Genomic DNA, 12,475 nt, shown 5'->3' with positions numbered 1-12,475 from the left:
AAAAAAAAAAAAAGAAATTCACATGAGTTTTCTGCACCTTAGTTTCATTATCTAGAAAACTGAAAAGTACTAAATGCTTTTCAGTACTCTTCCAGATCTAACATTCTATAATTAAGTTTTGAAGAGATTTGACTAGGTAGCCTAGTCTGTTGATAGACTAATCCAACATTCATTCCCAGCCCCTCTTCTTTTCTTGCCTTCTTTACAGAAGGTAGAAAAGCTGGATATCCTCTTCGCCAGCTGTCCTTGCAGTTAGCAGCAGCAGCCATGTAATACAGTTCTGGTCAATGAGATACAAGCAGAACCTCTTCTTAGAGGAACTCTAAGAAGCCATTTGCTTTTCAAATGAAACAGAGAGGCACAGATGACATCACTTCTGCAGTAGGCAGAATTCTCAGATGACATGCCCTATAGGATCCCCTCCCTTTGAGTATGAATAGAACCATAGATATCACCCCCAGGATTATGTTACTAATTGGTTGACTTTGAGTCAATCAAAAGGAAGGTGATTATGGGCGGGCCTGATATAATCAGGCAAGCTTTTCAAAAGAGATAATTTCCTTGCTGGCCTCTTAAAAGAAAGCAAACATAGGGGCACCTGGATGGCTCAATCAGTTAAGTGTCCTACTTCGGCTCAGGTCATGATCTCATGGTTTTTCAGTTCAAGCCCTGCATTGGGCTCTGTACTGACAGTGTGGAGCCTGCCTGGGATTCTCTCTCTCTCTCTCTCTCTCTCTCTCTCCCAGCCTCACCCCCACTTGCACACACTCATGCTCTCTCTCCCTCTGTCCCTTTCTCTCCAAATAAATACATAAACTTAAAAGAAAAAGATACTCTTTTAAAAAATAATAAAGAAGGAAAGAAAGCAAATGGTCATGTTGTGAACTGATTTGGAGGAGCCTCTAAGAGATGAGAGCCTCAGCCCTAGGAACTGAATTCAGCCAACTATCAGTGAGCTTCTAAGAGGATCATGAGCCTCAGATGACATGCATCCCCTGTTGACACCGTGCTTTCATTCTGGCGATTCTTTGAGCAAGAACTTACTTAACCACTAACCAGACTCCTGACCCACAGAAATTGGAGTTAACAAATTTGTGTTGTAAGTTTCCATGTCTGTGGCAATTTGTAACACAGCAATAGAAAACTGATACACCTCTTTTCCACTTAATCTCAAAAGTTAAGCCCTTAAAAAACTATCTTGTTGTCATAAAGGAAAGGCCAAGTAAATCACAGAATCTCTGGCCTTGACCTCTTGCATGTCTAAAACATGGTCAGCAGCTGCTTTTTTCCAAACCTTTTTTTCCACCAGAAAAAGAAATATCTATTTGTATAAGCTAATACAAGTTAGTAGGTTTTTCTTTTTCTTGCAGTTGAAATCATTTCCAACTGAGAAAGAAAACTTCTGAAAGTAGCATGAGCAAATTTTTATTGGTTCATTGGCAAACATTTATAAGGAATCTATAATGTTCCAGATGGCTCAGTTAAACATCTGACTTCGGCTCAGGTCACAATCTCACGGTTCATGAGTTCAAGCCCTGTGTCAGGCTTTGTGCTGGCATCTCAGGGCCTGGATCCTGCTTTGGACTCTGTGTCTCCCTCTCTCTCTCTCTCTTTCTCCCTCAGTAGGAAGTCCTTGCATAGATAGGACTAGAGGTCAGTCAAATAATTGACAACTACCAAGCACCTACTGTGAGGCTGGGGAATATGCCAGATGCTATAGGCAAATAGAAACATAGAGCACATGGTGCTGGCCCCAGGTTCTTATAATCAACCCTCATTCCCCTGACAGAGCAGCATGAGTGCTCTCCCTTGTCAACTAAGGAAATGCAAATGACACCTGACACCCCACCCTGCTGCTTGCTCCCTAGATTAGCGCCCTGAGCAGCTGCCCCAAATGTAACCACATCCAGAGAGTGGCTTACCCACAGGAGAATCGAAGACAAATTTCTTCAGGGATGTGTTGTGCAGAGAATTCAAGAAAATAGAAATGGAGTTGACAGAGAAGACAAGTCCTCTAGCTTTTGAAGTAGAATCTTGGAGGCGTTCAGGCTTAGTCAAACCACGTCAACTCTCCTCTCAACCTTAGGTTTCTTACAGCCTAGGATTTTGTTTGGAAATTAGACAGCTCTTGTAAATCTCTCCCTCAAATAAGTAAAGGAGCAAATATGTCAAAATAATAAAATGTGAATTCCGAAACAGGGCCTAGAGAAAAACACCAGAGGTAAAAAGACTTAAAGCAGATACTGTTGCAGGAAGTTGAGAGCAACAACAAATACCTTATATCATCCATTGACCTGTTTCCGTCATATCTGAGGAGCAAAGATGATTTGGAATGCTAAAAATAAGAGGCAACTCAAGGGCAGAGGGAACTATGTGTTTTTATCTCAGAGGACGTCCAGCCCAGCCTCCCCTGGTACTCCTAGGATTCTGGGGAAACTTCCCATGTTGCAGCAGGTTAGGAGCTTGCCTGAGACCTAGAGGTTGCTTTTAATTTTTCACTTTTTAAACCAAGATTTACTGAGGTTTAATATATATATAATAGGTAATATATGTATATGGTAAAATTCACCCTTTTCCCGTATACAGTTTAATGATATTTGACAAACATGGACAGTAGTGTAATACACTATGAAAAAGACAGAGGACATTTCCATCACCCCACAGAATTCCCTTCTGCCCCTTTGTAGTCAGTTATCCTCAACCAAACCTCTAACCCCTACAACTATGGACTTAATTTCTATCCATATATTTTGGTCTTTTCCAGAATGTCATATAAATGGAATCAGAATATATGGCTTCTTGCACTCAGCCTAACATAAGGCCAGTTTTTAAAAGCTTTAATGTTGTCTGCCAAGGTCATCTTTTCTTGTGATCTAAGACTAAGTGGATGAGCATCAATGTGCATGCTTGCTTTAACAAATTCACTGGAGTATGATTGTAGACCTTAAATCAAACCTGCTGAATACTAAGCAGTATTCTCTTTGTTCTCTATTCGGATGTGTGTCAAGCTACACTTGTACAGTGCAAACACTATAGTAGTAGTGAATTTATACATGAATGTTGCTCTATTTATTAGCACTTAGAAATGCATAATTGCATTTTAATTAGTCCAGAGCATTTATAGGCCTATACTATTGCCCTCAAGGAACTTGCAAAGATAATTATAAAGACAGCATATAATTAACTCATAGAATTTTATTGCTCAAAGGAGTTTTAGGAATCATCTAGTCATAACATCACAGAATTTCACAGTTGGCAGCGCCCTTCAAGATTTCCCAGACCTACCCATCATCTTAGATTTGAATTTCCTCCAGGGCAGCAAATTCTAAGAGCAGACAAGTAGTGCAAATGTGTGAAACTAGCAATAGAGGGTGATAGGGCTTGAAGCAAACTGAAGAGGGCATGGTAGTACCTTGGTCATTCAAATTCTATTTAAAAAACAAACACTGTGAAAAACTGATAAATACACATTTCTGGGCTTGCTCACTCCTTGGGTTATCATATTACAATCTATTTTCTACATTAGCCTTCTCAAGTTTTCAGCTAGTATATCGGATACTACTGAGACCCTGCTTCAAACTCTTTCCTTCTTACCAGTTCACTGTGGGCCAAATTGGCTTTCAAATGCCAGTAGAGCACAAGGCAGGCAGAAAGTGGCAGAGTACTAATGGTTTCCTGGAGCAGTTTTCAACCTCTACTGATGGAAATTTGTGTATAAATATCTCCACTCTCTCAGTTTGTTGGGAGGATAACTGGTCAGTATTTTACACTGACCTCTAGAATTTCCAAGTAGGATTAGAGTTCCTGTTTCCATACTGGACCCTTGGGTGAACAATATGCCCTTTCCTTGTCTTACTTCTGTATTGCCTGTGCTCTTTCCTGGGATCACCTGCTGGATAAACTACTTTTAAGTAGATCCTCATCTCAGGGCCTACTTCTGTGAGAAAATCTCAAGTGAATATAGTCAGTGAATACTTGAACATCTCCAGAGATGAGGGACTTGCTGCATCCCAGGATGCTTGAGGCTGCCTTGGGAAATCTCTGACTCACAGGAATATCTTCCCCTTACTGAAGTGAAACTGTCTTTCTATGACTGGATCTAATAGTTCACGCTACGGGGACTATATACTTTTGTCTGGAAATATCCCTCTTTAGAAAGAATCATTCAACCCAATTCTTAAATCGTTTAATTATTCTTCAATATGTTCAACATTTCATTCACTTACCTATGAAGAAAAACTGTTAATTGGTATATAAAACCAGTAGTGAGAATCTGAAATGAAAAATGCCCAGGAGAGGGAAGGTTGGAAGAGGATAATGGACCTTCCTCTTTACATGAGATGGAAACCAGATTCAAAGCTAGTTAAATATTAAAGGAAGGATCAGTCCAGAAGACTGTAGAATATGAGATCATTTTGTTTACATATATAATCCATATATTGTGTATATAATTTATGGTCTTAGTTTCTCTCTTAGGAAAGAATCATGAAAAATGTGCTATGTCTTCATTTTCAGCCTGATAGTTTTCAGGTACCTATGTTTCCCAGTTAAATGTTTAATGTTTGTTCTCATACATACTACCTAACAGGGCACCAGGCACTTTGTAAAGGTGCTGGTATGGTATTAAATTCTCACCTTCTTTCCAAGAGGCATCTTTTGGGCTCTTAAAAAGCAAGAAACGTTCTGAGTTGCCTAAGCAATGTCCCGATAACATCTCTACCTATTCCTTCCCACCTTGAGAGAGAAAGGAGAACTTGAGAGAACAAAGAGCTGGGGGAAATGGAGTGCAAAACAGCATGACAAGCAAATTTCATGATGAACATTCCTTCTGACATTCTGTTTGAGAAAAGGCACTTACTGAAGAGTTCAATGTACTAGTTTCTAAGTTTTGAGAGTGTTTTAAGGATATACGTGGCCATTTTTCCACAACCTGTTTCTGGGACACACTGAAAGGACTGATTACTTGCTATTTTTTTTTCCTTATACAAAAGTACTCTTGAATATGTATTCCTGAGTATTTATGAATAATTTTCCTTTTAAATTCTTTGAAAGAGAGATAAACAAGCAATTATTGAATTCAAAGCTACACCTATGCCTCCTACTTCTCCATCTGATATAATTACAATAAGTCTGGGTTGTGCGTATCTGAACATTTTCTGGTTTTGATTGTCAAGCAATCAAATAGCATTTCTCGCCCCCATTCAGACCCATAATTTAGAAGCTTCTCTACAGTGACACTTGGTGCAGTTTAATTATAATGCTCTTCAATCCAGAAAGCTATTTAAAGGATGATGGAAGCTGTGCATTTTCTGTCCTTTCTCATAAAAAAAGATTCAGAAATGTATGTGTAGCTGATCCCACTTTGAAACTTGATACTTGTGTTGTGGATAACTTTGAACAGCAATACTTTTTCCTTTATGGAACGGCTGATATTTTAAAATGTATGTTTCTTTCCATGAAAGAGTACCCAGCACAATTATATAATTTTGAAACATTTTCACCATCACACTAGAAGAATGCACGTACAATTTCACAATCATCTGTATTCTGTTTCCAGCAAATACTTTTTCATTTCAAAATGAGATTCTCAAAGCCCCCAATGGGTAGGTGTTTTAATTCAGCACTGAAATAAAGAACTGCTTTTTCTGGACATATTCTCTTCCCTTCCGTGGCAGCTACTGGTACCAACTTGCTCTTAATTATCTCCCATTCAATGCTAGTCATAACCACCCGCCCACTTCACACTCAGGCAGGCTAGCCCACAGGACTTGCCCAGCCCCCTCTGGCTGAATCATCTTCTTCCACCCACGTCCTTACAGGGCCGTTTCCTTCCTCACTTCAGTGCTCTTTTCAGAGGGACAGTCTTGCTTTTCCAAAGCTTTTTTCTTCATTCTATGTTATGTCCCCTTTATATTCTAAAAAACTGCAACTCTAAGGGAATTTTCTTCCCATTACTGAAGATAAATCATGCTTAACGCATCATAAATTCTGTGCTTATTATTAGCTCCCCATTAATTCTTGTGTACTTTAGGGAAAAGGATGATTTGAGAAACTGGACATTCATTACCTCCATTCTAACATGCAAAAGATAAAACTGAATCATTTTTTGGAAGCTTCTACCTTGGCAGAGACAAAGTTTGACATTCCTGTTTCAACACTCAACTCTCACTGATTTTTTTTCTTTTTAATTCTACAGTTAGTCCTTTCAAATCATTGACTCTCAAGTCCCTCCCCTCTTTTTTTTTAGGCATAAATACTGACTAAGTGGCTCCAAATCTGGGAGCCTGACTAGGATTTGATATCCAAAGGTATCTAAGATCTGATTTACACAAACTTTGTGCTAATATTAGTCCAGACCATGAAAATACAATTAAATTTTCATCTGTATGCATTATTTACTTCGTAATTTCGACATTTTCAGGAGGTATCTGTGCATGAAGGTAAATCATGGGCATGTACAGGACTAGTCACTTGTCATTCTATCACAAAGATTCCTCCCCCCACCCCGCAAAGGTTTTCATAAATGTCTATGTCATTATTAGTGGGCAGCACATTTAACAGTCAAATACATTTAAATAATGTATCTGTGACTGCATGACTAGATACACAACCAATCCAACTAGAAACCAGCTAACAAATAACTGTCGAAATATTTAAAATACAGCTCTTGTTTAGATCATCTTTTGTTTTGATCATCTTCTTGGGGTGAAGAAGTCTGCTGGTTACACTGGAAATATATTAAGGCCAAATCTGTTTTTTTTTTAAACGTTTATTTATTTATTTTGAGAGAGAGAACACAACCAGAATACCCTGGCTGGAGGGCAAAGTGAAGCAGATATTGTTCTGCCTGCTGCAACCCTCTATCCCACAAAGATTAGTAACACAGGGCTTGCAGTGACCCCAACAAGCAAAGGGAGAAAAGAGGAAGCCAAGGTCAAATGGTCAGTAATGGCCCCATTGAGGGGGTCCTTTTTAGTTAAGAAGCTTATAATTAAAAGAGATACATTTGGCCCAACTCTTCATTTTATATGAAAAAAAAAATGAGCTTCAAAGGCCTAACTTACACAAAGTCATTAGGGAATTAGTTTTAAAAAAATTAGGCATGCGTAGGGGACTTGGTTGATTGAGTATCTGATTCCTGATTCCGATTCGGGTCATGATCTCATGGCTGTGAGATTAATCTCTGCTTCAGTCTCTGCGCTGAGTGTGGAACCTGTTTGGGATTCTCTCTCTGCCCTTCCGCCATTTGCTCTCTCTCTCTCAAAATAAATAAATAAATTTAACTAATTAGAAATAGAACCCAAGTATTTTCACTGGCTAAAGGAAATCTGTCTTTGTGAGTGCCTGGTAGTATGTCCTTCCCTTTTTGTCATTTCACCAAATCCTCACAACAACCCCACAGAGAAGACATCATTATCCCCATTTGACGGATAAAGAAACTGAGGGTCATAAAGGTAAGTAGTTATCCCAATTCCACACACACACACACACACACACACACACACACACACACACACAGTGCAAGTGGTGCTGCCACATGGAACTTGTTGCCAATGTTCACAGCAACGTTTTACAGCTTTGTGCATACTCACACAGGAAGTGCCAGAAAGCAAACTGAGCTCTTTACAATATCATCTGACTAAAGTCTCACAACAACCCCTGAATTGTTATTTATGTGTTGATAATGTTTTCATCTTTATCTCTGTAATGAAAGCGTGGGATATATATATGCATGTTATTGTCTGGAGTCCAAACTGCCAGTATGTTTTAGGAGACAAGAAAGTAATCATACTCTTTCAGCTCTTAGCATTTTTCCCCAAGGACTGAATGGGAAGTATTTCTTTTTTTATTTTTTTTTAACATTTACTTATTTCTGAGGGACAGAGCATGAGTAAAGGAGAGACAGAGAGAGGGAGATGCAGATTCCAAAGCAGTCTCCAGGCTCCACGGAGCCTGATGCAGGGCTCGAACCTACAAACAGCGAGATCATGACCTGAGCCAAAGTCGGACGCTTAACCGACTGAGCCACCCAGGCGCCCCAAATGGGTAGTATTTCTGAGGGAAGATGGATGATGGGTGAAAGATGGCAGCCCTGCCTATCCTTGGAAGTTTGCCAGGGGGAAAATGACTGAAAGGAGATTGTTTCTCTAGGTTTGACTGAGTGGGAATACTGAGGTAAAGGGATGTGCTTTTACTATTTTAATTTATCCGCAACTACCAGGGTATACACACAACACAATCCCAACCGCTTTATTGAGAAAATAAAGGAATCTACATTTAAAGAAAGTTCCGACTTTTGTCACTAACAACCTACGCATCAAAAACTAGGTAGGGAAAATTAGGAGACATAGATAATAAAAGTAATAAAATTTAATGTGTAGTTTCTTTGAAGTTTTCTGAACAGACTTTCCAAATCATAATAATGCATTTTAAATGTTCACACATTAACTTGGTACTCACTTTAGTCCATCATGCCCCTCTGTCTCTAAACCTTTCCAATGCCCCACCCAATGTCTGGAACACATTCCCCTTCTCAGCTCTATAAGCTCATGCCTTTTCAATTGTTCAATCATCCCTAAAATTATTACCTTTCAGGATGGTTTTTTTGTACTAACTAGAAGCGTGGTGGTGATTTCCTTTGAACATCTGTCTAAACCAACCTTTTATTCACTTATAAAATGAAAGTCTAGATTACATCATGGGTAAAGTGTCATCCAGGTCTTAAATTTTATGTGTTTCTAGTGTAATGTATTAAAGCAACAAATGTGTATTGAGCACCTACTAAATGTCAGGCACTGTACCAGAAACTAGGGGAACCAGGATGAAGTCCCTCCCCTCAACCACTTTATTCTATGGCAGGGGAGAGGGGATCAAAGGTGACTATCACTCAATATTAAAAATAATAAAATCAAGGTGGCTCAGTGGGTTAAGCATCCGACTTGGGCTCGGATCATGATCTCATGGTTTGTGAGTTTGAGCCCTATGTCACGCTCTGTGCTGACAGGTCAGAGCCTGGGGCCTGCTTCAGATTCTGTCTCCCTCTCTCTCTCTACCCCACTTGCCCTCTCAGATTCTGTCTCCCTCTCTCTCTCTACCCCACTTGCCCTCTCTCTCTCTCTCTCTCTTAAAAATAATTAAACATTTTTAAAAATGATAAAATCAAGTTAGGTACACAAGGATCAAGTGGCTAATTCTGTCTGGATGGTTGATTAGGTGAAAACATAGAGAAGATGGCATCTGAGCTGAGCCTTGAAAAAAGAGTTAATAGGCCCAGACAAGAAGGAAAGAACTTTAGTTGTTTTTTTTTTTAATTTTAATGTTTATTTTTTTGATGGGGGGGAGAGAGAGAAAGCATGAGTAGGGGAAGCACAGAGAGAGAGGGAGACACAGAATCCAAAGCAGGCTCCAGGCTGACAGCTCAGAACCTGACATGGGGCTTGAACTCATGAACTGTGAGATCATGACTTGAGCCAAAGTTGGGCACTTAACTGACTGAGCCACCCAGGCATCCCGGAAAGAACTTTCTACATAGAAGGAACAGCATGAGTGATGGTATAGAAACATGTGAATATTGAGAGCATAGATGAGTGTAGAGATAGGGCAGTAGGACTAAGACCATATCCTCTGAAAAGTCAGTTATCTACCATATTAGTAATCTGGGGCTACCATAGAAAATGCCACAAACTGAGTGGCTTATACAACAAAAATATATTTTCTCACAGTTCTAGAGGCTGGAAGTCCAAGAACAGGTCTTGTCAGGTTTGGTTTTCCCCCAAGCCTTTCTCCCTAGCTTGTAGACAGCCGCTTTCTTGCTGCATCCCCTCACAGCCTTTTCTCTGTGTGGGCACCCCTATTGTCTCTTCCTTTTCTTATAAGAACACCAGTCCAATTGGATTAGAGCCCCTATGGCCTCATTTAACCTTAATTAGCTCTTAAAAAAGTTTTTTTTAAAGTTTATTTACTTACTTTGAGAGGAAGAGAGAGTAAGAGAGTAAGCACAAGTGAGGGAGGGGCAGAGAAGAGAGAGAATCCCAAGTAGGCTCCCTGCTGTCAGTGCAGAGCCTGATGTGAGGCTCAAAGTCACAAACTGAGATCATGACTCTGTGATGTCATGACCCAAGCCAAGATCAAGAGTCAGACACTTAACCCACTGAGCCACCCAGGGGACCTGTAACCTAAATCAGCTCCTTAAAGGCTCTATCTCCAAATATGGTCATCCTGGGGGTTAGGGCTTCAATGTATGAATTTGGGAGCGGGAACAATTCAGTTCATAACATCCACCCACCTGCACTACAGACATCTATCCTTTTTTGTTGTTGTTTTTTGAAAGGGAGGAGGGACAGAGGAAAAGGGAGAGAGAGTATCCTAAGCAGGCTCCAGGATGTCCAGTGTGGAGCCCGACTTGGACTTGAGGCTCAATCTAACAACTGTGAGATCATGACCTGAGCTGAAATCAAGAGCTGGATGCTCAACCAACTGAGCTATCCAGGTGCCCCCAAGCATATACCATTTTATTGCACTTTGCTTTATTGTGCTTTGCAGATAATTCCATTTTTTTCACAAGTTGAAGATTTTGTGGCAACCCTGCTTTGAACAAATCTATTGACACAATTTTTCCAGCAGCACTTGCTTACTTCATTGGTGCTTCTCACAATATTTGAAATATTTTCATTATTAGTGTATATATTTGTTATCGTGATCTGTGATCAGTGATTATGACTTGTTGAAAGCTCAGATGATGGTTACTATTTTTTAGCAATAAATCTCTTTTAAGTTAAGGTATGCTCATTGTTTTTTTAGGCATAATGCTATTGGATACTTAACAGACTAAACTGTAGTTTAAACATAATTTTTATATACACTGGGAAACCAAAAAATTCATTTGACTAGCTTCTTTGCAGTGGCCTGGAACTGAAGCCACAATATCTCTGAGATGGTAGCAGATCTCTGGTGTCGGCAGGTTTGTTTTCTCCCCAGGCCTTTCTCCCCCGTCATGCAGGCAGTCACCTTCTTGCTGCAACCCTACACAGCCTCATGGCAGCCAGATTAGCTACCATCAGGTCAGCGTATTAAAACTCAGTCACCTCATTCATAAGAAAACCCTTTGGCCTCACCCAAATTATTGCATATTTTGATTTTACATTTAATTTTTAAAAGAGTGCCTATTTGTTTTGCTATTTTAGAACTGCAACTCACTAAGTATGCAGGAAGCCCAGAGGGAAAAGACATTATGAAGAGCGATAACAAATGGCTGCTGACAGACTGTATTTTCCAAAGATGGCTGCAACAATCTCTCCTATCCCTCATGCTCTTTCAGTGTAATCTTTCCACTCACTGCCCCATCAGGAAGGGGAGTCTAAATCTCATCCCCTTGAATCGGGGCTGACCTCACACCTCACTTGTTACTAATACAATGGCATGGTATGATTTCTGAGGCCATGAGAAAAGACCATAAAACTTCCACCTGTTTCTCTTGGAGCAGTCACCCTCAACAAGCCCCTTTTTGGGGCCTTCCCTCTCAGAACCCAATCACCAAGCTGTGAACATCTCAAGCCACATGAAGAGGCCCTGTATAGGTGTTCTGGTCAATAGTCCCAGCTGAACCTGTCCGTTAGCTGTTCCAGCCCAGGTGCCAGAAAGGTGAGTGAGATGTCATCATGAAACCAGATTCTCTAGTCCCAGCTGGTCCAGACTTCATCTAGTAAAGTCACTCCTACTCATCTGAGTCTTCCCAGCTGAGGGGCCAGACATCATAGAGCAAAGAAAAGCTCCCTCCACTTGCCCATTCTGAATTCCTGATCCATGGAATCTGAGAGCATAATAAAACGTTTTTTTTTTTTATGACACTAAGTTTGGGGTGACTTATTACATAGCAATAGTAATTGACTCAGAGAGTTAAACCACTAAGGGAACAAGATTTTTAAAAATATTTTTTTGATTTTCATTTTTTTAGTAATCTCTACACCTAATGTCAGGCTTGAACTCACAAACTGAAGGTCAAGAGTTGCACACTTCACTGACTGAGCCAGCCAGGTACCCCATGAAACAAGATTAAAAAATAATACTTATAATAGATGTATGGAATTGTTGAATCACTATATTGTACACCAGAAATGAATATTAACACTGCATGTTAACTATATTGGAGTTAATAAATTTTTTTAAATAAATACTTTTTAAAAATTTAAAAATACTTATAATAAATAGATAAACCAAAAATATAGTCTGAGTCCATTTATTCTACAGAAAAATAGCCCTGCACACCTCAATATTGTTCCTGAAATGTTCCCTATTTATAATACAGCATACTATTTAATGTTCACAATAATATTTCAGTTTCATTAAGAAAACATTAAATTTGGTTCAGAATACATACCTTTGGAATGCAGGAGAAACAGATGACACATTTTAGAAAGATATCCTTCAAACTGATTAATATTTAAAAGCTTTGGTGCTTTCTGCTAGTAATTTACCC

At 39.5% G+C, this 12,475-nt stretch overlaps 1 long non-coding RNA gene across 1 annotated transcript in view; it reads left to right on the top strand.

Moving 5' to 3' along the window:
• The window catches only part of LOC144244908 (uncharacterized), a 22,716-nt gene extending 10,905 nt beyond the window's left edge, over window positions 1-11,811 (top strand). The window contains exons 2-3 of the long non-coding RNA XR_013339111.1: window positions 4,741-4,871; window positions 11,184-11,811. This is a non-coding gene — a long non-coding RNA (uncharacterized LOC144244908). The remainder of the gene's footprint in view (window positions 1-4,740; window positions 4,872-11,183) is intronic.
• Window positions 11,812-12,475: the final 664 nt, after the last annotated feature.

This window comes from Crocuta crocuta, unplaced genomic scaffold (assembly GCF_008692635.1).
Source record: "Crocuta crocuta isolate KB4526 unplaced genomic scaffold, BGI_CrCroc_1.0 scaffold38, whole genome shotgun sequence".
Classification (NCBI taxonomy): domain Eukaryota; kingdom Metazoa; phylum Chordata; class Mammalia; order Carnivora; family Hyaenidae; genus Crocuta; species Crocuta crocuta.
The sequence above is the reverse complement of the archived record's forward strand: the minus strand, read 5'-3'. Positions and strand labels throughout refer to the sequence as shown.